Genomic DNA, 25,680 nt, shown 5'->3' on the forward strand with positions numbered 1-25,680 from the left:
CCCTTTCCGCCTAAACTGGATTTTCGCTAAGAAGAGAATCAATTAAACGAAAAATACAATAAACGTGGAAAGTGTATTCCCTGATTAGCCTGTGCGGACTGCACAGGCTAATCTGGGACGACACTTTACGCACATGCAGTAAACCCACTTTTTACAGAGCGAGGCTCATATATAATTAGTTTTCCAAAGATGCTTAAATACCTGATAGTAGCACCGGTTGAGAGTTATATCAAATAAAGCCATTTACATTTCTTTGGAGCTCGCCTGTCCCACCCACTGAATCTACGTCTGCTGCCCTTACGCATGCGCCTCAGACGAAATCTACGTCTGCTGCCATTACGCAAACGCCTCAGACGAAATCAACGTCGGCTGCCATTACGCATGCGCCTGAAACGACCGCCAGTTATGGTACATCTTTGCAAGGTAAAAAGTCAGTTGAAAGAGTGTTTTAGTGTTGAAATCGCTTCCTGTTCCATCGATTACAAATACTTCAGTCGCAAGTCAGCTTCCGGGTAAACGACGGGTTTTCTAAAATCGAAAGAACGTCGTTTTATTTTAAGTCCACTAACACTCAACAAATTTAAATATGCGCAAGTGTTTTTTCTAGACGAAATCTTACCAACCAGAATAAAAAAATAAAAACTCTTAACAAGCGGACTTCTAATAAAGATTTACATTGTTGTGGTTTCAGCGTACAGGGTCTTGAGCATTTAGTTTGGCTAATTGATGAGTACCACACATCACAGCATGCCACCATTCATGTTAAGTAGCAATGCGATGTGAGTCAAATATATATAAAAAATTCATAAAAATCACCATTTATTTCACTAAATTGTAACTTTACATACATATCATACATATCATATATCATATATAAAGATATATGAAAAACGCGCATAAGAATAAAAACGTTTAATTTTAGGTACATGCACAGACAAATGTCTCAGCGGCGTCGACGGCACTGTACCCGGAAGTACTTGCTCCTGGTTACTGAACACGAATCGCCTCACATTGAAGGGTGCCAGCTACTTCTGCGAAAACGGATTTGCCAATGGATGCGCGCGAAGCTGTAGTAAACTAAAGGTATTCGACTGTAAATATTATATATAAGCATCTCTCTGTGAAAAGGGGGTTAAATGCATGTGCGTAAAGTGTCGTCCCAGATTAGCCTGTTCAGTCCGCATAGGCTCATCAGGGACACCTCTTTCCGAATTAACTGGATTTTTGCTAAGAAAAGACTTTCTTTAAACGAAAAACATAATTAAAGCGGAAAGTGTCGTCCCTGATTACCCTATGTGGACTGATTTTATTTGATAATGAAAAATACAAAGCAACAAATATATTCTCATTATTCTTTTTCTAGAATTAAAGATTTAGACAAAAGAGGCACGTTGACCGTTTATGTAAGATTTATTTAGGATATCGCGAAATATGCAAATATGACGAAATCCTAACTAACAAGTGACATCCAATACACAGGCAAGTGCATCGCAGCAGTAACTTAATATAGTATTCAGGGGTCGTCTTCATTGAAACATCTTAATATATCATTATTTGTTTCCATTTTAGTTAGAGTTTCAAATGTAAGATTTTAAATTTGCTACTGAGCTTTTAAATCGATTCACATGACATAATAGTTAACAAATATAAGATAAAATAAAAAAAAACATGTATATATATATATATATATATATATATATATATATATATATATATATATATATATATATATATATATATATATATACATATATATATATTGACTTTTTCGGGGCAACCGCTGTTTTTAGTAATAAGCAAGGGAGATAAATGTCATTCATTTATTCACTTAATCACTCACATAAATCTCCCTTTAGGAATAAATATTAGAGTTTGAGCGAAGGATTAAATTTTACCATGTTAACGAGCGGTTATTTCTATAATTCTAAACAACCCTTAATTTCTACAAAACACAAGAATGGAAATAAAAAAATAAAAAAACACAATTATAAATGTTTCACTTCCTTGTCAAAGTCAATGTAAGGCATTTTAGGTTTCTTCCGTATAGAAGGAATGCATAACCTCTCAGTTAGTCCGGCAGTTATCATACGACACAGAATTGCTAAAATAACAACCTCATTTATTTTCAAAATAATCAGGATAATTAAACAATACGGATATTCTTACAATCTATTTACTCAATAGATCTATTTCACTCACTATTCATCAAATTGGAATAGAGGCGTTGTCGCCAATCAAAACTATTTTGCGGCAACCAAATAACACTCAAACAACCGTATTTGCACTTCCTCGTCGAGGTCTCATCATAGTAACGCTTAACACTGGCGACTTACCAACGAAAGCGGTCGTAAAAATCCGTTTCTTCACATGAAGACCGTCAGTGCAACTGCACGTGCTGTCATGAGCACGTGACACAATATAAATCTTTTCGGATATAATGATAGTTGTTACCAATAGTTATACAAGGTTGACAGTGCTAAACTTTGTTTGAATTTTGTTATTAATCAGTTATTCTTGGTTAACTTTCATAAAAGTAAAAAGTACGTTAATAAAACGCTTATCATTCTCTATAATATCCCAAAACTGACCTGAAATGTAGAGACTCTCCAATCTGAAAAAGGGAAAGGTTCATCTTCTTTAAATTTTCCATCGCTTGATTTATTTTTAAGTAACGCGTTATTAAATCAAAGTTATATTATGGTTTCAGACAAAGGTTGCCACTGTACCCACGCCTGTCCCAACTGTCAGCGAAGGTTAGTGTAGTTTTCTAGTTTTCTGCTTTATTCTGTATTTTAAAGTGAATTGAATGCATTATTCTTTATGTAATCTTAAATCTGTGCATTTGTGTTCATTTTTCGAACAATAATCTGTCCCTGCTAACCGGTATGCGAGTTCGAGAAGCCGTAAGTCCCAATGCTGCAAAGTATGTCTTGGGCCTCTATGGGAGCATGCGTGCCACTGTTTCATTAACGGTGGAAAAATGAAGGTATGCAATGGAATTCGGATAGTTGTTGAAAAAAATATGAGCCCAACAACTCTTTCAATTTGCCCCACCCCCTTCTAAAATTCAATTATATACAATAACATATTTCGAATTTAAAGTCGAGAAAAGAGTTTTAGTTTTCATGCTTATACATCGCTTATGATCGTTTACCAGCTGATCGAAACCACGTGATAATACACCTGTAATACATTAAAAATACATTGTGATACGATTAATTGTTTAATTAAATACCATTTACAAGAATCTCAATCATAACTTATTTCCTATAAATTGTTTAAATTCATTCATTAATACACTGGACATAATTCTCTTTATTGTACATATTTTACAGATTTATTGCGCCTCACAAATGATGCCGTGCATACTTATAGCAAGGTTCATATGAATGGTGTCTGTATAAACCCCATTGTGTTCTATACCATAATAACGTTAACGGTTTAATCAATTCAAGGTCGTTACGGACCTACCAGTAGCTACGCCTGAAGTTGCCATAGTTACCATTAGTACACCATCATCACGCGAGGACGAAGGTATGTCTTGAACCAAAACATGTTGATATTTGGTGTAAACCGTGTATTTTAACTTCGACTAAACGGACTACTAATTATATTTCTAATAATAATAATTTATAACGATCCATGACGGCATTTGTATGGGTACATAAAAAATTGAATCTTATCAACAAATTAGGCACGTATAAAATAAACGTTGATTTTCTTCATGAAACAGCAATTTAAAAAATCACATCATTGTCAGATTGCAAGGATAGCTTCGTAACCTACGGAAAGTTGACAGTGACCTGCAGCGAACTATGGCGTGTTGAGTCTGACCTCTACTCAAGCCGAACGCAACTGTGTTCTACCCAACGGGAGTAATGTTGCATCACTTGTAAATACATAGATAATGTAAGTATTTGTGTTGTCCCTATCTTACATACAGTACTAGTTTTCTTCTCGAATTAGCATTTAACATATTTATGGTTAACCCATTTATGCCGAGCGTCTAGAAATAATGCCTTGGCAAACAGCGTAGACCCAGATGAGACGCCGCATGATGCGGCGTCTCATCAGGGTCTGCGCTGTTTGCTTAATGGAATTTCGGTAAGAAATATTCTAAATATTGAAATAAATATACTAGACATCCCTAATTTTGAAAATAAATTGATCTAATTTAGAAGGACGGGAGTGTCCACTAGGCATTAATGGATTAATATACATGTAGCTCTACACACTGTTGTTTTTTCATTTAGAGGAATGGTTACAATACATTAAACAATAAAAAAGAATAAATATAACGACGTCCATATAGCTATAATAACTTTTATATGATCCAAATACATGCTACTCGAATACTTCTACTATTATGTTGGGCCTAACAAGTTCTGGAATAATTTATGACGTCATTTATGTGCATACACTTTTCCGGATATACTTTCTAGTGACATTTGTGTCGTGTTCTGAGAAAATTGGGCATAACTCTTGTGCGTAAATTGTCATCCCAGATTAGCCTGTGCAGTCCGCACAGGCTAATCAGGGATGACAATTTCCGCTTTTATGACATTTTTCGTTTAAATGAAGTATCTTCTTAGCAAAAATCCAATTTTGGCGGAAAGTGTCGTCCCTGATTAGCCTGTGCGGACTACACAGGCTAGTCTGGGATGACACTTTACGCACATGCATTTTGCCCAGTTTTCTCAGAACACGACACATTTCATCGTTGTCTGTGAATGGTTATGTTTAAAAAGTAAACAGATATAAGACTTAAAGTTGATTTCAATGTTAGATCGTTATTGATTTCGTCTGTGGTCATAGATACATGCAATGTACATTATAATGTATATGACATGTTTGATGTAAAATACAATTATATAGGTCTTCATTGTTACTAACGTATATGTTACGCATCGAACCTCTGTAATTGTAGAAATATGCAGGTGCCGGATTTTGCCATCGCTTATTTTACTATTTTTCTTCAGTCGTATTTCATTTTCTTATAGGAGAAGCCGTGCGATATCATTAACAACGACACAAACGAGGTTGTTTAACTCGAGGATTCTGGGGCAGTACTCTCAAATAGCCAGACCGGAAGTGACGTCAGCAAATCGGATGAAGAGAACGAGGTTTTTAAACTCGAGGATTCTAAGACAGTAATAGCCAATATACAGACCGGAAGTGACGTCAGCCAATTGGATGGTGCTAATACTTTTCCAGAATCGCCAGACGATGTCGTCCAACGAATGATTGGTGATTTCATGCGACAACAAGGCGAAGAGAGCATACATCTGCTTTCATTGTTCAAACAATCATTATCGAACCTAGTTTCAAAGTCCATGCAGATCCCGAAATAAAATACGCCCAGATATTGTATTGATTAAAATAATTAAAAAGCTTCGCAATGTGTATAAGCTCAACACAAAAACTTGAAGAGGACTGCTAATTGCCAACAATAAACGATTGTGCACGCTTATTTCTACTTAGTCATGAAAAGCTTGAATACCAAACAACCACTGTATGTTCGCAATGAAAGTTTAAACAGACTTTCGTAGGTTATATGTGTCGTGTTCTGATAAAACTGGGCATAATGCATGTGCGTAAAGTGTCATCCCATATTAGCCTGTGTAGTCCGCACAGGCTAATCCGGGATGACACTTTCCGCTCAACTGGATTTTCGCTTAAAAGAGACATCATTTAAACGAACAATTACATAAAAGCAAACATTATCGTCCCTGATTAGCCTGTGCGGACTGCACAGGCTAATCTGGGATGACAATTTACGCACAAGCAATTTGCCCAGTTTCCTCAGAACACGACTCATATGTCCCATGTGCATTACACTAAGTCGGCTTATTTGTTATATAGTTCATCCCATAAGCACACTGTGTAAGGTTTACTTGAACTCTATTGGGCATAAAATATGACTAAGTCCCAGGGTGGGCACGAAAAACCCGCCCGCGGGAAAACCCGTCAGGAAAACCCGGATTTTCCCGCCCCGGGCAATACTCTGAAAGTGGGCAATACTGGGCAATACTGGTCAATACTATATTTTCTTCATTAAACATGCAGTTGTTATTGTTTTTTATCATCCTTACTTCTCTGCTAGCCTCTATTGTAAAGAAAAAAGAGTGAATGCCGAGTCTATTTCTGAGCTTTGTCTGTATAGTTCCAAAATCAAAGCATGTTTTCACAGTTTATGGCAGGGCCCTTATTGGCACTTAACTGTGTATCTTTTATGGCCCCAAATAAACAGCGGCCTTTGTCTGGCCCTAATAGGACCCTTATCTGGCACAAATAGGTCCAATGTTTATCTAAGTGGCCCAGTGTTATTGTTAGTTGTACAAACTGTGTGAGTGTCATAAATGATGACACAAAACTGTGTTAATTAGTTCAAACACTCAATTGGGGCATGGGTCTTTACGCAATATGAGATCAACTAAATTATTTGCATGATAACAAAATATATATTACATGTATAATCCATAATTTCTGTACCCATTACCATTTTCCTTCATAGATACCATTCTGTTACATATCATATCATATTTGTAGAAAAATAATGTGAGTTAATAAAATGTAAATCAGATAAAACACAGATACCAAGTTATACCCAGTATTGTCCATAAAGACCATTTAATTGAATTTCATTTACGTAAAAAAAAGAGTATAATTAGGATTCCAAACTTTACACATGATGTTGTTGGTTAAAATGTAACAAAACGTTTCTAATTATTAATAATTAATGGATATGTTTTTATAGAGACTAATAATTATATATTTATATAATTGTGTAATATCTTTATTACCCAGTAAAGCCCATCCAAACCATCCACAACAAACACAAAATGAATTGCACTTTTTTGCAGAAAACAGTAATTATTAATATGCATCCACATGAAGTAGAAGTTAAAAGTGTAAATAATAGAATAGAATTGCTAAAATTAATAGTTATTTTCTGTTATGTACTAAATCATTATTATCATTATGCAAGGTGTGCTGTTGTATAATTGTGTAATATCTTCGATACCCAAGTAATGCCCATCCAAACAGTCAAAGAAAAAGAATTTCCATTTTCATGAAAATGACAAGGAATTATGAATATGTTTTCACATGAATTAGATGTTGACAATGTAACTAATAGTCAAAAATTGTGTAGATAAATACCGAAACGTGTACATATGCATGAAAACGTTGTTCTTCGGCGGAAACTAGACTCATTACGTGTATATATGATGCATATAAATATGAAATGCTATATTTCATCTGTTTTGTTATATGTGTATCATTATGTACATTATATCATCATTATATGCAATGCATATTATAAAGCTCAGAACTCGTAAATCTGCATGCGTACACAGACAGGATTCTTTCGGTCAACACTTTCACTGGTACTTGAACTGACAATGGTCGTAAGCTGCCGACATTTATCGGTGTGGTATTGACAAAACTTCTCGTGCAGCGCGGAAGGATACCGGAACGTGTACATTTACATAAAAATGAGTTCTGCCGCGGAAACATTTCATCTTTGCGTGTTAACTTGTGGATACGATGTATATAATTGTATATTGTTATGCTATATAGTTTTAATATTTCGTCCCTAACCCGTGAAAGTAACCAAACTCAATTTATTAAAATTTCCATGACGAATAAAAACTTCACATTTTAACTAAAAAAGTTTTGACGGTAAAATTTACACAAAAATACGGTAAAGGAAGTTTTACAAGTGTAAATATGTTATATTGACTTATTCCAAAAAAACAATCTTAAAATTCTAAAATCCTTCCTTACTCTAATGGTTTACACTGAAGTTTGGAAATTTTCGAACTCAATTTTATCAAACCAGTCAATATTCGCCAATATATCACATGGGCATAAATATATCATCCGATTTGCGAGGAGCTTAGAAATGTTCGCGGTGAAAGCGGGCTATGAACGACAATGCAAAAATATCATTATCCGTTTCAGCGCAAAAAAACTGAGTTTGGCCATTTTCGCGGGCACGATGTGTATCCTCATACAGACCTATTTGCATTGTGTGATACTGTATATGATTTAACCCATTTATGCCTAGCGTCTTGAAAAAAGGACTTGGCAAACAGCGTAGACCCAGATGAGACGCCGCAATGATGCGGCGTCTCATCAGGGTCTGCGCTGTTTGCTTAATGGAATTTCTGTAAGAAATATTCTAAATATAGAAATAAATATACTAGACAACCCTAATTTTGGAAATAAATTGATCCAATTTAGAAGAATGGGAGAGTCCAATAGGCATAAATGGGTTAATAAAAGAGTTTACATTTCCATATATCTCGATATTTAATTCTATAGAAGTGTTCGTTGTCTTAAGTAAACCCAAGAATGAACAGTACATGTGCTCCAAAACAGGCGACTCAATTCCGTTACGTCGTTTGTCATACGAAATTTTAAAGCATACAATTATTTTAACAAAAAGGCGGAGCCACGACTTATTTTATATAACCATCTCTTCATTTGACTTCTCCATAAGTGTTTGTTTCTGCCTGAAAAAATGTGTGTTTTTTTTTAAATTTAAAAAGATAACAGTCATAATTGATCGTAATTGAATCAGTTAACAGCAACACACACAGTAAAAAGGGTATTTTGCAAATATAACGCGCCAGTGCTCATTACTTCATGATCAACACGGCAAAAGTTAAACAACAATATTCTTCAACATTAATGTACATGTTGATTGTTATATAAATGGAACTCATCAAATCGATAAACGTTATTTTAGTGGAAACAAAACAACAACATAAAAAACATTATAACTTTTATAAACACGATTCAGTGTGAGCAAATTATGAAGCTCAGCAATAAATTATAGAAGACAACGGTCATAAGAACCAATGACAAAACGCAGCGTTCAAACAACCACTTTATTTTGCTTTTGTGAAGCAAAGTACAGTCAAACCTGTCCCAGAGACCACCTGTTAATAGAGACCACCTGTCCATCAAGACCACAACGATTTCCTCCCAATCCTTTCAATTGCTTTTAATCGACCCTGCGAATAAAGATCACCTGTAAACAAAGACCTCAACGACCAAATCCATTGAGTGGTTTTCATTGACAGGTTAGACTGTAGTAACTTTGTGAATACTCCCTCACGGTAAAGGCAACATAGTTCATACGTCACAATGATAGCCAGATTTCTTAGATTTCGACATAATATGCTTTACAGAAACGAAACTGTCAGGTGACATCATTAACGAAAGTCTATCATTAGAAGGTCATGATTGCATTTTTCGAAAAGATAATACTAATCATTCAGGGGGCTTATTGACGTATGTTTCGTCATTATTGAGACCCACACGATTATAAAACCAAGAAATAATTCTACCAGAATCTATATGGATAAGAATTTTCGAACACTCCAAGTCCTTTTTAATTTGTAATATGTATCGTTCTCCTAATACTGCTTTTGACTTTTGGGATCGATTTGAAACCTGCCTTGATCAAGCCTTTGACCTTTGTAACAATATAATTATTGTTGGCGATATTAACGAAAACCAATTAAATCCCTCCGACAACAAATTTTAAGATATTCTTTGTTTAAATAACTTATCTAACGTAATTTACGAACCAACCAGAGTGACCAATTGTTCTAGTACACTAATAGACCCCATTGCTATTACAAACACATTGCAGCATTTACATTCAGGAATTTTTGAAACTGATAAATCAATTAGTGATCATTTTGGTACATACATATATATATCGATATTGACTTACCCAAAAATGCTCCTTACAAAAGAAAAATATGGCGCTGCCAGTATGCGAATTTTAGAGAGCTTAATGCTGCAATAAAGTCTTATAACTGGTCCTTTTTACACACGGGTGATCTAAACCAAATTGTACTCAGTTTTACAAATGTATGTCTTCAATTAGCTTCCCAGTTTATTCCATCTTCCGATGTCACTATTCGACCAAACGATCGTCTTTGGTATAATTCATCAATACGTTAAACATCCCGCCATAGGGACAGACAGAAACGTGTTGCTATCAAATCTGGTAAAATTTCTGATTGGTCAGCATATAAACATCTAAGAAACAAAGTCCATAATATGAAAAAACATGCTAAATAATGCTTCTTCAATACTCTTGAAATTGGACTTGCCGATTGTAGAAAATCTAATCCACGCCAATATTGGAAAACGGGTAAAATGTTAGTTAAAGAAAATGCAAATAGTTTTAATAGTATCCCTCCGCTGGTGAACCCAGATGAATCGTATTCGGTGACTGACATTGAAAAAGCCAATACAGTAAACAATTATTTTGTATCCATATCTACAATTGATGAACTCGATCGTGACGCACCAAAATTACACCGAAAAACACATAACACGTTTGACGACATTTTTATTTCTGAACAAGATGTAATCGATGTTTTATGCAACTTAGACATTAAAAAAGCTAATGGTCCTGATGGTATTAGTCATAAACTATAAAAAGAAACATCCAAATCAATTTGTAAGCCACTATCAATTATTTTTAAGAGTTCGATACATGAAAACTTATTTCCATCCTTCAGGAAAGAAGCAAACGTTATGCCTCTCTTTAAAAAAGGTTAAAAGTTCATTCCTTCGAATTATCGACCTATTTCTCTTATAAACTGTGTTGGAAAAGTATTCGAAAGGGTTGTTTTCAAATACCTCTACAACTACCTACACACAAATCAACTTATATTCAAGAATCAGTCAGGTTTCTCACCAGGTCATTCTACTGTTTACCAACTAATGTATAACCAAATATGTAAATCGTTTGATGAAAAACAATCTATCTGTATCGTTTATTGCGACATACGTAAAGCCTTCGACCGGGTTTGGCACAAAGATCTTATACATGAATTGAACGAACTTGGGTTTTCAGGGAATATTATTGCGTGGATATTCAGCTACTTGTCCAATAGATCTCAGAATTTTTTTATCGGCTCTTCGTTTTCACGATAATTAAATATTAATGCAGGCGTTCCACATGGTTCTGTATTAGGGTCTCTTCTTTTTTAATTTATGTTAATGATATCTCTGAATCACTTCTTAGCATTATTCGCCTCTTTGCTGACGACTCTTCACTGTCTGTTTCCTCAAATGACACCGCTTTTATTGAGAGTGTTTTAAATCATGACCTTGACTGTATAAACCAATGGGCAAAGAAATGGCTCGTCGAGTTTAATCCCTTGAAAACGGAAGTAATGTTTTTCAGTCTCTCGAAAAGTCAAAACCGTCCAAATTTAAATTTCGCAGAAACCCATTTATCCTTTATCAAAGACCATAAACATCTCGGTATTACACTAAGTGAAGACGGTTCGTGGCACAAACATATTGACAATATTACAAAATCAGCATCCCAAATGCTTGGATCCATGAGAATACTCAAATACAAACTCAACCGGGAAACACTCAATCAAATATACTTTTCATATCTAAGACCTTTGTTAGAGTATGCGTCCATGGTTTGGGACAACTGCGCTAAATACGAAAAAGAACTGTAAGACAAAATTCAATAGGATGCAGCTCGTATTGTAACAGGATTAACTAGATCAACTAAAATTACCCTACTTCTAAAAGAAATTGACGGACGGAAAATTCAAAAAATCGTTCTCGTATATTAACACAATAAAGGTGCCTTACCACAATATTTAAACGATATTTTACAACAAAAGACAACAATCCTTATTTCTTACGTAATCGTGGCGCCTATGAAACAATAGCCCGCAGACGTGCGATTTACTCAAATTCAACTATTCCTTAGTCTCTTAAGTTATGGAACGATCTTGACATCGATACAAGGTCTTTACCAACGCTTTCTAGTTTTAAAAGTGCAGTAAAGCGAAAGTGCAATCCTCCTATAGTTCCTTCGTATTTCCTTGTTGGCGAACGAAAGAAACACATTCTACATGCTCGGCTAAGAAACCACTGTAGCGACTTAAATTCCGATTTACACTGAAACCACCTACGTGACAATCCAAAATGCGCTTGTAATAGTCCTGTCGAAGACGTAGATCATTTCTTCTTCAAATGTCCTCTTTTCTCCGAGCAACGTAAGGTGCTTTTTACCAACACTTATCCATTCCACACTCTAAATGCAAACAAACTTTTAAATGGTATCCCAGAACTTACTGATAACCAAAACGATGGGTTATTTCTGGAAGTTCAAAGATATATTAAGACTTCGAACAGGATCACATACATACTTGATTGTAAACACAATGTTTTTCGCTTGTTTCATTTTACTCAACATAGCTCAAGTATTTTCGCTGTAGATTATGTGCTTTATTTTAGTTTGTAGAGCTGGTTTGTGCGGGGCAATTTTTTTGTTGTTGTGGAGCAATTAAAGTCACTATCATGCTCACCAATACATACGGCTACTGTATTATGCTATATAAAAACATTCGACAACAAGTAGTACCATACGATGATTAATTACAATAGGAAGACCCTAAAAACAAGTAACATTGGTGTAAAAACGTTATATTACAAGCATTCATCAAGTTTTAAGCATCTAAATATCTAAATATCGTTCCACGATGTAATCTACTTTCGCTTTCGAGTCAGGATCGGATTCATTCTGGTTGCGTTCATTTGCATAATTTATACAAGCCATTTTCTCATTCGCTAAGTTCCAGTTACCCAGAATTCATTTTGATTTCACAGAATGATTATTCATGAGAGCTACGTCATGCTTCCGACGCTCACCGTATCCAATCTCGTGTTCGCCCGTAAATGTTCGGATATTTCACGGGAGATATAAATGGAATTATTTGTGGCCACAAACAATAAAAACGAGCATTTTGTATCTCGTTAAATCGATTCTACCAGACAACATCTAACGTTGAAATTTTGCATTTGGCTAAAAGGAACATTGATTTTTTTATGGGTTAGCTTTATTTAACGAAATATTCGATATTTTTGAGCGTGATTGTTACTTTAACTATATATTGTTTGTTTTTTTCAATTTGTGTTTCATTTCTTTTGTATATATATATATATATATATGTTAAGTTAAGTTTATTGTTATATTATAACATTCTCTTTAAATTAAGTTTACATTTTTCTCTTAATCATTTGGAGTGTAAAACAGTGAATGACACTAACCTCTTGTTAATACATTTTGCCAAATGTTTTTTGTCGTTAACTAAAGTCTATGTATTTACTAACTGAATTGTTAATTCTACACTCACTATGTGCACTTTGAACGCCCTTAATACCGAATCGGAAATAATGGGAAGGGTCGCAATCTAATGTTGTTAAAACTTGTGACCCAACCCTTTTGCATTTTTCTTTACATTCGATAACATCTATTCGTAGTATATCTACTATATGCAGTATGCACCATATGTACATTTGTATGAATGAATGTATGAAAGAAAATGCAATAAAATATTATTAAAGTTAATGATAGCCAGATGTTTAGGATTTTAAAATCGCATCCCTAACATATTTACGGTCTTTAAACGTTTATAAGATCTATTTGTTGTAGTAATTGTTTCATTTAGCAGTCTTTGTTATCTACATTTGAGACATTTCTTGTGTGAAGGCCACAACACAATTATTTCATATTATGTTCATTACCTGCAAGTGCAAATTTTAACAAAGAAATGAGTTATTGTTATAAAGCATGTTAAAAAACGTTTCGTCCCAAAATGTATTAGTTGGAAATTATTCGAAAATATATATTACTAAGAGAATAATATGATTTGATTTATAATTAGCCTTTCGTGACTGAATTGCACAGTTTTACCACAACCGTTCAGATCAGAGATGATACTGAACAATGCTAAAATTGTATATTTAGAATTACACATATACACGATTTTCTGCCGAAGCGCGTTTAAGAACAAATCTGTTTATTTATATAATGCTTAAAAACATTTTTTTTACTAAAATTATATTAAGCTTGCATTTATAATACGAGTCTTAAAATTAAAAAAAATACATCAAGTATATGCTTTTTTAATGTGCAATATCTTGTAATCGTGCACAGCGAAAGATCATAATGAACTCGTCTGTGGCTTCATACAACATGCACGTGGACTTCCGAGAAGGACACATTCAAGACCATTTGCTACCTGGAAGCTAACGGCACATGATTCCCGGCACCTCAAACAGATGCAATTACCATAGACGACTCCCATGCCAAATGTATACTCTATTAAGCAGTTCTCGCGGATATGTAGTCATTGGGGGTATTTTTAAACAGCGCCACCTTCGTTGTTTACCGATACATCGTTCACAAGGTTCCGGCTTCGGTCAACCAGTTGTAAATTCGATTTGCAAGATTACATTTTTTATTTTTTATTTTGAATTGATCATACATTGAAACTTACAAAGTTTAACAATAAATAAAACATATAAATTCTTATGTACCAAGGCACAAATAGACTTGTTTGGTCCCCGTCTGCTCAAACGATGTCAGACTAGACTAGTACGTTTTTGTTGGTTTTATACAACTATTATCATGCCCAATTTTGCAGTTGGTCGGGATGGAGAAAATGTATAAAGTTATTGAATTAACTTTCGTGACTTATGTCGTTTGTTGTCTTATTCAGAACAAAAAGCCCAAAAGGGGAAATAAGCCATTTGATAAAGAAACTTTGCATTTAAGGCCACATTGACCGGAACATCTCTGTATAGGGCATCACACATATACACCAGGGGCAACGTAACTCTGGGCTATATCATATGCACAAAAAGACTTCTCAGTCATGAAGTACAGAAACAGCAAGCACATAATATAACTCACAACATTGGGTATAGTTTGTCAAAATTTCTGAAATTCTTAGTGTTGCGGCTTGGTATTCAAAATCTCTTGGAAAGACGGTATTTAACCATCAGGTATAACAGCAATGGTTAAACTGTTTGAACAAGAGGCACGAATTACTCAAAGTTGTGACAACCACTAGACTTCCCTTCTCAATGGGCTAAAGCTATCGATAACCATATCGGTAACATTATCTCACCAAGTTTGTGTTTCCAGAGGCTGGACGGTGTACTTTAAGTATCTGGGGAAGCATTTATAGATGGTTTTGTGATCTTTTTTTAAACATATCTAATGGGCCACTATGTTATTCAGACTTGTTTAAATACGGCAACGAGAAAACCAGTTTTGTATAATGGACATACAGCCTGGTTTTTCTTGACCCTTGCTGACTGGGCGAAAGAGAACAACTCTTGTGGATCTATTTTTTTGCCTACCCATAACAGTCAACTAACGTGGCTATTTGACATTGGAAATGTTTGGCCCTCTTAAAGAAGTTGTATAACAACGACTAACAGGCATACCCTCCCCGCAATCCTGATATCCATCAACAGGTATAAAATGGCCAAACTCAACGCCAAATCGTATACCAGGCTATTTTCAGGGCAAAAAATATGCTTGGCGTTCAGAAAGGCATGAATTTATCCTTTCAATGGTTATGTTTTAAACAACATCCAGAGCGTCTTCAGCCACTATATGCCAAGTTAGTGTTTCCATTACAGCAACACAGATGGGACATACACCACGTTCTAGTACAACACAGATGGGACATACACCAGGTTCTAGTGCAACACAGATGGGACATACACCAGGTTCTAGTACAACACAGATGGGACATACACCACGTTCTAGTACAACACAGATGGGACATACACCAGGTACTAGTACAACACAGATGGGACATCCACCAGGTTCTAGTACAACTCAGATGAGACATGCACCCGAGTGGTTATTAACCCTATTTTACTCATGTGTAACCTATTTCTTGTGGTCAGTTCTCTTATTTTTGGGAATGGTTTTGTCAGTCTTTGGAGGGAAACTGTTGAACAAAGACATAGATTTTCTTCATGAAATATATTGAGTAATCCTTGGTTAATCAGGACTTCTACTGGTTAGTATGTTGTATTTGGTTTTATTGAACAGCATTCAATCCATTGTTACTGTTTCATTTTTATTTAAAGAAGGATTTGACATGTTGGTAATGTTGGGTCATATATTTTTGCGGTTGTTGAAATGGTTGCACAAGGGATACAATTCTTTCTTTTGATATTTTAATATCTTGAATTGTTTAAACTCATTACTATTATGTGCACTTAATAATGTTTGTGCATGATTAATTTACAGCAGTCACATACGCGTGGGAAGAAGGAGAAAGAGTATGATAGGAATCCTATCAGTTCCACAAATTAGTAATTAGACTGTGTGTTGGGTACTATGCAGTATTCTTGTCATGTGATATATGTTTGTTGCTTTGTAAGTTTGTTATTATTTGTATTGCAAAATAATGTTTAATGTTCAGGTAAAATTGTAAAGCCACTAGAACAAGACATATTATAAATAGTATTATTAATTCTAGGATATATATTAATAATAATATTATAATAATTATTATATATCATAAGTCTTAATATGTGTATTTGTATATTTTACAGATTGGAGCCTTGACGTTTGATGCTCTGAGTTATCTGTATATTGGATATTCTAATAATTTCTAAACGTAAAACTAGAACAGTCTTGTGTTATCTTCCTCCTGCGTGGTTTAAGTAACAAAATATCCACAAAGTTATAGACACACACCAGGTTCTAGTACAACACAGATGGGACATTCACCAGGTTCTAGTACAACACAGATGGGACATACACCAGGTTCTAGTACAACACAGATGTGACATACACCAGGTTCTAGTACAACACAGATGAGACATATACCAGGTTCTAGTACAGACAGATGGGACATACACCAGGTTCTAGTGCAACACAGGTGCGACATACACCAGGTTCTAGTACAACACAGATGGGACATACACCAGGTTCTAGTACAACACAGATGGGACATACACCAGGTTCTATTAAGCCAATCATCTCAGAATCATCCACTGATATCCTTCGACCATGCACAGGAAATGATACTTGAAAATGAGATTTATAAAGATTATGAAACGGAGACCCCATACAATATATCTCCAGACCGTCGGTCACTGGTAGCTTGATTTTAGAAGCAAGCATGAATTCATTGAGGGATCCAGCAGAAATGAGACCAATAAAAACTTGAAAGAATCAAACGTACGTGGAAAACCCCCCACAAAGTAATGGCAACAATCCCAAACAGTCAACAGAAAAATAAACATCAAACCACCATCTCCTGGACTTATAGTGACTTTGAGAGATGACCAGTCTCAACACAACTCCCCAGTTGCAAGGAAGAAAAGCAAGAAGACGATTGATGTTGTGTGTGCAAGAAGAGATACCTGGAAGCTTTGAGGTTGTACATGGCTGGTTATTATTAAATGGGATCAGTGTTATCAGTTTAAGGTTATTTAAACCTTTTTATTTACGATCGATTGCATCGAAAGCCTAATGCTTATTGAAACGCTCTCGAGTTAGTTTCCTGAACCTAGAACCAGTACTTGATGACTTAAAGGGAGATCTAAAGAACGCTCCCACAGTGGGGATTGAAACCGTGACCTCCCGGTCGGTCGCTAGACGGACACCATATCCATTACGCCACGGCGACCGCAGTTTTGACACTGGGTCCACCTGCGATACTGCGCTGCTGTATCTTTCCCGAGGATTGGCTCTCTGTTCTGGTGCGCATTGTAAACTGTAGTGTAACCCGCAAACGGGACTGACCTCTCTTGACAGAAAATGTCTTCTAATTCATGTTGGGTAAACGTTCTTCGACTTTTCGTGCCATCTTTGACAGAAGCTGATTTAAAACTAGTTTATTAAGGTGATTGGTAGTTGAAAACATAATATCTGTGTTTGTTTGATAAAAAGTATCAATCATTTGTTTACTGCAGCGATAACTGCTACCTCGGCCATACTTGATATAAAATAATCACTTTTTGGAAATTCCGTTTTAAAACCAACATCGTCCGCAGAACACTAGAAGCATTATATTTTACAACACTTCTTATTTGGCACAGTTTTCTGCATGTATGTTTTTTCCAGGTCTATCCAGAAGGCTAAAGGCCGAAGCGGACTAGGTTTAACATCAGTGCTTACAAAAAGAAAACATATAAACTCACATATATAATACATATGCATATACACTTTTTATATGGCAAAATAGTTATATTAAAATAAAACAACACAAATATCATCGGAATTTACTATGGACAAAGCATTGGAAGTGATTATTGCAGTTTTATCCTTTTGAATGACAGCAAAAATAGCCTTGGAATTTACTTTGGACAAACACTTGAAAGTGGAGTAATTCAAAATTATAAAATTTTATCATTCTAATGACAGTTTAGGATATCAATGGGTATTTTATATATAATAGACGTGTCAATGCAATCACACGGCCGTTAATCACGGGCGCCACCTGTTTTGAGATGAATAAATAAATGAGCCAAAGGTAATTTCAATGTGGCGATGAGAACCGGTAGTTTTTGAAATACATGAAGAAATCCGGAGGTTGAGTAGGTTTTGTTTTCAACATATTTCGCATTCGTTTAACAATTTGCAATGGAGTACGATTCAGCGAAGATAAGTTCATCCACAAATGGACAGAAACATACAATCACAACCCATTTGGAAACATGAGGACCTTAACAAATTGTGACATGGTGGTATTTTTAAAAAGGAAATCGATGTAATGTGTCTGTTTGACTTTCAAATTCCCACCCAATTAAATCGCTTATAACATAACACGATTGATCTCAACATATACAAATTGCTGCATTAACAAAAACTTTTGTTTCTTGCCGATCTAATATATACTTTTGCATTTTTCAAAAAAGCTTATGCCGCGGAGGTTGCGTTAAGAAGTCGAGGTGGCGCCCATGAATGATATATATGATTTTACCGTCGTATCACAATTATCATCACATGAATTTAGTCTGATAGATGTTCCTTTTTCATATGAGTTTTGATTGTTCAAAATTAACACAAATCTTTACAAAACATACATTCGTACTATAAAGATAGTTGTTAATATTTACATATATAAGGAACCAACTCGGTTAAGAAGTCATCAACCTGTATAAAACAGATTGTATGAACATAGGTCCAGATAAGATGCGTATTTGCGTAAAATATGCATGCACAAAAAGAAAATACGCATGACCTAAAATTTTGTTGAGTAAAACAACTCCTGGCTAAATTCGGATTACGCATCGTGTGCAATTTCAATGCGTAGCCGTTTATACATGCATATAAATTCATGTAAACATGACTGATTCCTGTCATTGTGTCCACACTGGGAAAAACGTAGTGACATCACCATCTATGTGGTTCCCGACCTAATTACTCCTCAGTTAGAACGGTATCATTTATTGATGGCCACGATAAAGGCCGATGTTGACACAACGGGCTCCCCGCTGCACAATCTCCACGCAGAGTTGTCGATCCATGCTCTCACATACAACCTCTGACATCACAAGAAAATCCTACCAGATTCGGTAGGATGTTGATTTTTTTAAGTATTATACTATGCAAAGGAGTATCATTTTATTTTATATTTTGAAAATAGTGTATAAGATTAGATTCATAATAAAAAAAAAAAATTACTTTAATTAAAAAAGTAAAAAATACTGTTTACAAATTTAAAAATAACCGTTGATACTGTAAGACGCCCACGTGGTTCGACTATTATGACTTTGTTGGTAATAACGGCAGGGAGTTTAGATCATTATATATATTTGGGTCTTATTTTCCGGTTAGACATAAAACTCTTGTTTTAACAAAGGAAACAATTCTCCGGAAAATTCTTTTTCGACATTGCTTTCTATGACGTTGATACTGTAAGACGCGATTATTATATCACGTGGCTCAGCTATCATCACGTGGTTTTGTATGATGGCAGGGATTTGATCCAGCTATGCAGGTTCCAGTCAAATCTCTGCGCGGAGGTTGCCCGCTGCATTGTTGAGAATCTATGTACGCTTATGGTGAAAACATTTGACATCACATTCGATGAAACCCGAATCGCCCAACGTCAAGCATATAATGTTTTATAACAGTTTATCTCTTGTGTGGCACTAAAGAAAAATCTTTATCCTTCAAGCACTTTTTAAATGGCAGCCAAAATACACATATAATAAAAAAAGTTTTACGGATACCACCCTCTTACCAGATAACGTGACTAAGCACATGTTTAACCCGTTACATATATTGAAATCCGGTTTGCAATCAATGAATCCACTTGAATAATAATGTAATGCGAAAACTTGCTGCTTGCTTGTTTTTCATATGACTGTCACGATCTGTGCCGCCCTGACCGGCAGTCTCTGTCCCGAAAGCGCATTTCTTTTTGTGACGCATGCCGCAGCGTCTGCTTGTGTTTGTGTTTTATTGTCATGTATATAAAACAAAAACTAATGGCGAACCAGTTAAAAATGGTCGGTTAAAGTCGACATCATCAGTAGTAACACCGGAAAAAATATTACGCCTTTTTATTTACAGTGTTTTAACAGATGTTATAAAATCGGTGCAGAGAAAGAAACATGATGGAAATAAGGTCACAGACAAGACTATTTCTAATTGGAAAGAAAGTTTTCCGTGGCTCAAAATTGAAACGGACGGCGATGCATGTGTAAGAAAATGAACATAAATTATCGGATTTTGATTTTTACTCATCAATTAAAAATTTCGTGAGTGAAATACCCCTCGGCTGAAAACATTATCTGGAGCTCTGTGTACAATGCGTACCCAAAATATGTAATACTGAATAAATCCGATACATAAATACCCAACATTCTCAAAATAGTTCATGTACACCAAATTTGTTTATACAGTAAGATACATAAAAATATGTTACTTCTGCTTTAAACGATGAATTTGTCCCTTAATCCAAATGCTTGAATCACTAAAAGTCACAAGTCAACGAATTTCAATTACTATATAATAGCTAAAATATGTTTTTGCTTCCACTAAAATCTGCAAAAAAGTATTATAGGTCGGTATTTTCTCGTTAGCATTTTGTTTTTTTACTCAAGTTATTTTCCAGTTCAATAGTATATTAAATGACAGAAACGTCCAAGATCTCTTTGAAACACATATGTCTTCATAATAATGTACACGTTCATTTTTCGATAATATTGTATTATGATCGAGTTAAGATAAACAAATATCGAAAACTAAACTTGGAATACCATACAAAAAGTTAATGTTCGGCAACGAAAATTATGGTCAATCCGGTAACAACTTTGTATTTAACGCGTAGAACAGTTGTTAAGAAACAGTTAAAACACCAAGCAGTATTGCTAAACAATATTTTGGCATATAGTTAAATGGTTTAAAGTGTAATATATTGATAAAAATATGTTACAATAACACAAAATAGGCAAGAACAATTATACATTGAAGACGAATTTCATAAAATGCAGCAAAGACGAGTAAGCGCTGGTTAAAGCCGATGCCGACACTTTTACTCTTATTTGTTAGGAAACAAAATTGTGTCTTAGTGTCGTATGAACGAATCTGCACTAAAACTTAATTTAGATTCACATTGTACATGCAGGATATATATGCTGGCGAATTCGAATTCCAGCCATTTTCGATTTCATATTTAAATATCTGGCTTATTTCGCATTTTTCGACACATGTTCTTTTTAACTTTTATTTTAATTTATATTGAAATATATGTTTAATAAGTTTTTAACACATTTTATATAAATTCATAAATATTTGACAAAATCGTACATTCTCACTTTAAAACTTCGTTATATATAAAACTAGAAAATGCGCGGCAGAGGCCGACGCGTATCCCCACGCCGAATGTTTGACCTAGGTGTGCCCCGGGGTTGGTAATGGGGCCATGCATAGTCGTGATTAACCGTATTGTCATAAGAGACGTTCTGTATCAATTAGAAGTGAATTGGTGTAGAAATTAAGAATTTATAGTAAAAGCCAATTTTGGGTGGGTGTGACCTATGTGGGCAGGGTGCCCCAGGGTTGGTAATGGGGCCATGCATAGTTGAGATTGACCGTATTGTCATAAGAGAAGTTCAGTATCAATATTTAGTGAATCGGTGTAGAAATGAAGAAATTATCGTAAAAGGCAATTTTGGGTGGGTGTGGTCTATGTGGGCGGGGCCCCAGGGTTGGTAATGGGGCCATACATAGTTGAGATTGACCGTATTGTCATAAGAGAGGTTCAGTATTAATTTGAAGTGAATCGGTGTAGAAATGAAGAAATTATAATAAAGGCAATTTAGGATGGGTGTGGTCTATGTAGGCGGGGCGCCCCAGGGTTGGTAATGGGGCCATGCATAGTCGAGATTGACCGTATTGTCATAAGAGAAGTTCAGTATTAATTAGAAGTGAATTGGTGCAGAAATGAACAAGTTAAAGAAAAGGCAATTTTGGGTGGGTGTGACCTATGTGGGCAAGGCGCCCCAGGGTTGGTTTATTGGGCCATGCATAGTTGAGATTGACTGTATTGTCATAAGAGAAGTTCAGTATCAATTTGAAGTGAATCGGTGAAGAAATGAAGAAATTATAGTAAAAGGCAATTTTGCGTGGGTGTGGTCTATGTGGGCGGGGCGCCCCGGTGTTGGTAATGGGACCATGCATAGTTGAGATTGACCGTATAGTCGAAAGAGAAGTTCAGTATCAATTTGAAGTGAATCCGTGTAGAAATGAAGAAATTATAGTAAAAGGCAATTGTGGGTGGGTGTGGCCTATGTGGGCGGGGCGCCCCAGGGTTGGGAATGGGGCCATGCATGGTTAAGATTGATCATATTGTCATAAGAGAGGTCCAGTATCAATTTGAAGTGAATCCGTGTAGAAATGAAGAAGTTAATGTAAAATAACCTAAAAAAATGAATGAAAATCTCTGACCCGGCCCAACCCCAACCCCCATAACTTTTGACCCAGGGGTCAGATCAAAATTCCAAATAGTGCAAGGTCGCACATATGCTCATAGCTACCATGTGTGTAAGTTTCAAGGTTCTAGTGCTAATAGTGTAGGAGGAGATAGTGGCCAGGACGGACGGACGGACAGACAGACAACCGGACAGACGGACGGATGAGATAACCACAATATCCCCACCTTTTTTTCAAAAAGTGTGGGGATAAAAATGAGTGAAAATCTCTGACCCGGTCCCTCCCCAACCCCCATAACTTTTGACCCATGGGTCAGATCAAAATTCCAAATAGTACAAGGTCGCACATATGCTCATAGCTACCATGTGTGTAAGTTTCAAGGTTCTTGTGCTAATAGTGTAGGAGGAGATACTGGCCAGGACGGACGGACGGACAAACAGACAACCGGACAACCGGACAGACGGACGGCGGAGATAACCACAATATCCCCACCTTTTTTTCAAAAAGTGTGGGGATAAAAATCTCTGACCCGGTCCCTCCCCAACCCCCATAACTTTTGACCCAGGGGTCAGATCAACATTCCAAATAGTGCAGAGTCGCACATAGTGCTTATAGTGTAGGAAGAGATAGTGGCCAGGACGGACGGACAGACGGACAGACGGACGGACGGCGGAGATAACCACAATATCCCCACCTTTTTTCAAAAAGCGTGGGGATAAAGACCGGTATTCACGCAATTGACCATATCTATCGTATGCACTAACTTCTTTCTTTTTGCTATTAAAAGGAGCAAAATAGCTATATTATAATATTAATAATTTTTATTATAGCTAACCTTGATTAAATTCCATATATATTTATATCTTGTTCTTTTTTTGAATAGAACGTGTTTAGGTTCTGAATAGATAGGGTTTACGTATTTACGTTGAAAAAAAAAATCATACAATAAAGGAACACCATCTATCATATTATCATATTATGGTAATGTGATGATATTATTGTAATACGACTGTCATTTCATATATCCTGTGCAAACGTGTCGACCTATTTTTTATTACTAAAATATAGTCCCACAAAAAATAGCATTTCGTATCTTGTTCAATCTGTGTTACTAGACCACATCCGACGTTGAAAAGTTGGCTATTGCTATAAGGGACACTGATGATTATTAACCATAAATAATTTGTGGGAGTATATAACATATGATATAAAGTAATAACTTAACATGAGTGTATGTGATATTTATATTGATCAAATATTTATATTACGATACAGTATTAAAGAGTGATTGTGAGTTTGATTATCCGTTGATGATGATGATGATGATAATGGTGATGATGGTAATGATGATAATGATAATGCTGTTGATGTTGCTGATGATAAGGAGGAGATGGAGAAGGAGGAGGAGGGGGAGAAGGAGGAGGAGGAGAAGAAGGAGGAAGAGCAGGAGGAGCAACAGGAGGAGGAGGAGCAGGGACAGGCGGAGGAGGAGTAGGAGGAAGAGGAAGAGGAGGAGGAGGAGGAGATAAAGGAACAAATCTCGCCCAAGGGATGTAACGGAATCCATCAAGCGTAACATAACGCAGTACACAAATCTATTCATAAACATGTTTATTTATAAATCTCTGCGCAAGACAAGTACGCCTTCACGCCACGAATTTAATGTCCTACTTTACAACTTCAAAACATCTCGAGGGCGAACAGCGCCAGTGGAAGAAGTGTCAAAAAAGGGTTTTTGCCATTTCCCCATGGCACGAAATTAGATCAGATTGTATTTTAGGGCATCAGATTGCTAATATGTTAATTCTCCTGAAATATAATATACAAACGTATACAAATAAAACGTGACCTCTTGAATTAAAGTTACGCAAGGTTCTATTTCTAAAACGTTTGTTTTGGATACGATTATTTTTTGTGATACAATATAATTATGGAACACATGTTCATGTACCATTCTAGTGTTCGGGTGTCGTTTGAATGGATATCGTTACATGAAATTAAAATGGATCATATTGCGCCACAAAAAATAAAAACAAGCATTTTGTATCTCGTTAAATCTATGTAACCAGACAACATCTGGCTTTGACATTTAAGCTATTGCTATAAAAACACTGTTTTTTGTGTGTTAACTTTATTTTAAGAAATAGTTTACGAAATATTTGTTTATTTTGAGCGTTAATGGGGCTTTAACTATATTTGTCTAACCAGCCAGGCGAAACGATAAGAGGGCGAAAATTAAATATTGAATTTTCATCCTATCTTTAAAGTTGATGTAAGAATAAGTTAGCATACATGCTACCAAGGCATTTAGGGTGGATGCATTTCTGGATTCATCAAATAAATAATGTATCACGTACATAACAACCTCATTTGCATATAGAGATTAACAACGCAGCTGATTTTGTCGGAAACCCTTTTAGTTTGTAATAGGTGCCAAATCATTTTATTATATGCAAAAATATAAAGGCGTGCCCTTTTCGGATGTTATTATAGTTTATTCTCTATATTTAAATAATTGCATCAATCTATTTTACAAAAAGAGGGAAGTCGTGTTGCTGTAAGAGCTAATTAATACGAGAGCGCCGATGGCGTTTAAAGCATAGTTGCAAGATACAGGGAAGTTGCTGCTGAAGTAAATGTTTAGGTCAAAATATACTAAATAGTTTCCTTATATGTTTCAATGTAAAAGCGACAAATTTGAGCGAAAATAAATGCACCATTTTGCACATAGAGACCCCCATAACCATACCTTTTCTTGACGGGCATTCTAAACTGAATCGATTTAAGCAATAAAAAAGATATGTCATGTTCAAACCAAAAAAGAATTCGACTCAAATCAAAATCGACTGTTTTTGCACCTTCTTTTTTCGGCAGTTTTCTAGTGGATTGTAACCTTTTTGCAGTACCATTTT

At 35.6% G+C, this 25,680-nt stretch overlaps 1 protein-coding gene and 1 long non-coding RNA gene across 2 annotated transcripts in view; both read left to right on the forward strand.

Moving 5' to 3' along the window:
• LOC127839937 (zinc phosphodiesterase ELAC protein 2 homolog) overlaps window positions 1-25,680 on the forward strand; it is a 424,675-nt gene that overhangs the window by 52,290 nt on the left and 346,705 nt on the right. The gene's annotated exons all lie outside the window — the stretch shown is intronic.
• Window positions 2,758-6,619, forward strand: LOC127839130 (uncharacterized). The gene is made up of 4 exons (XR_008030173.1): window positions 2,758-2,986; window positions 3,456-3,534; window positions 3,761-3,909; window positions 5,001-6,619. It is a non-coding gene; the product is annotated as an uncharacterized LOC127839130 (long non-coding RNA).

Source organism: Dreissena polymorpha, chromosome 7 (genome assembly GCF_020536995.1).
Source record: "Dreissena polymorpha isolate Duluth1 chromosome 7, UMN_Dpol_1.0, whole genome shotgun sequence".
Lineage (NCBI taxonomy): Eukaryota > Metazoa > Mollusca > Bivalvia > Myida > Dreissenidae > Dreissena > Dreissena polymorpha.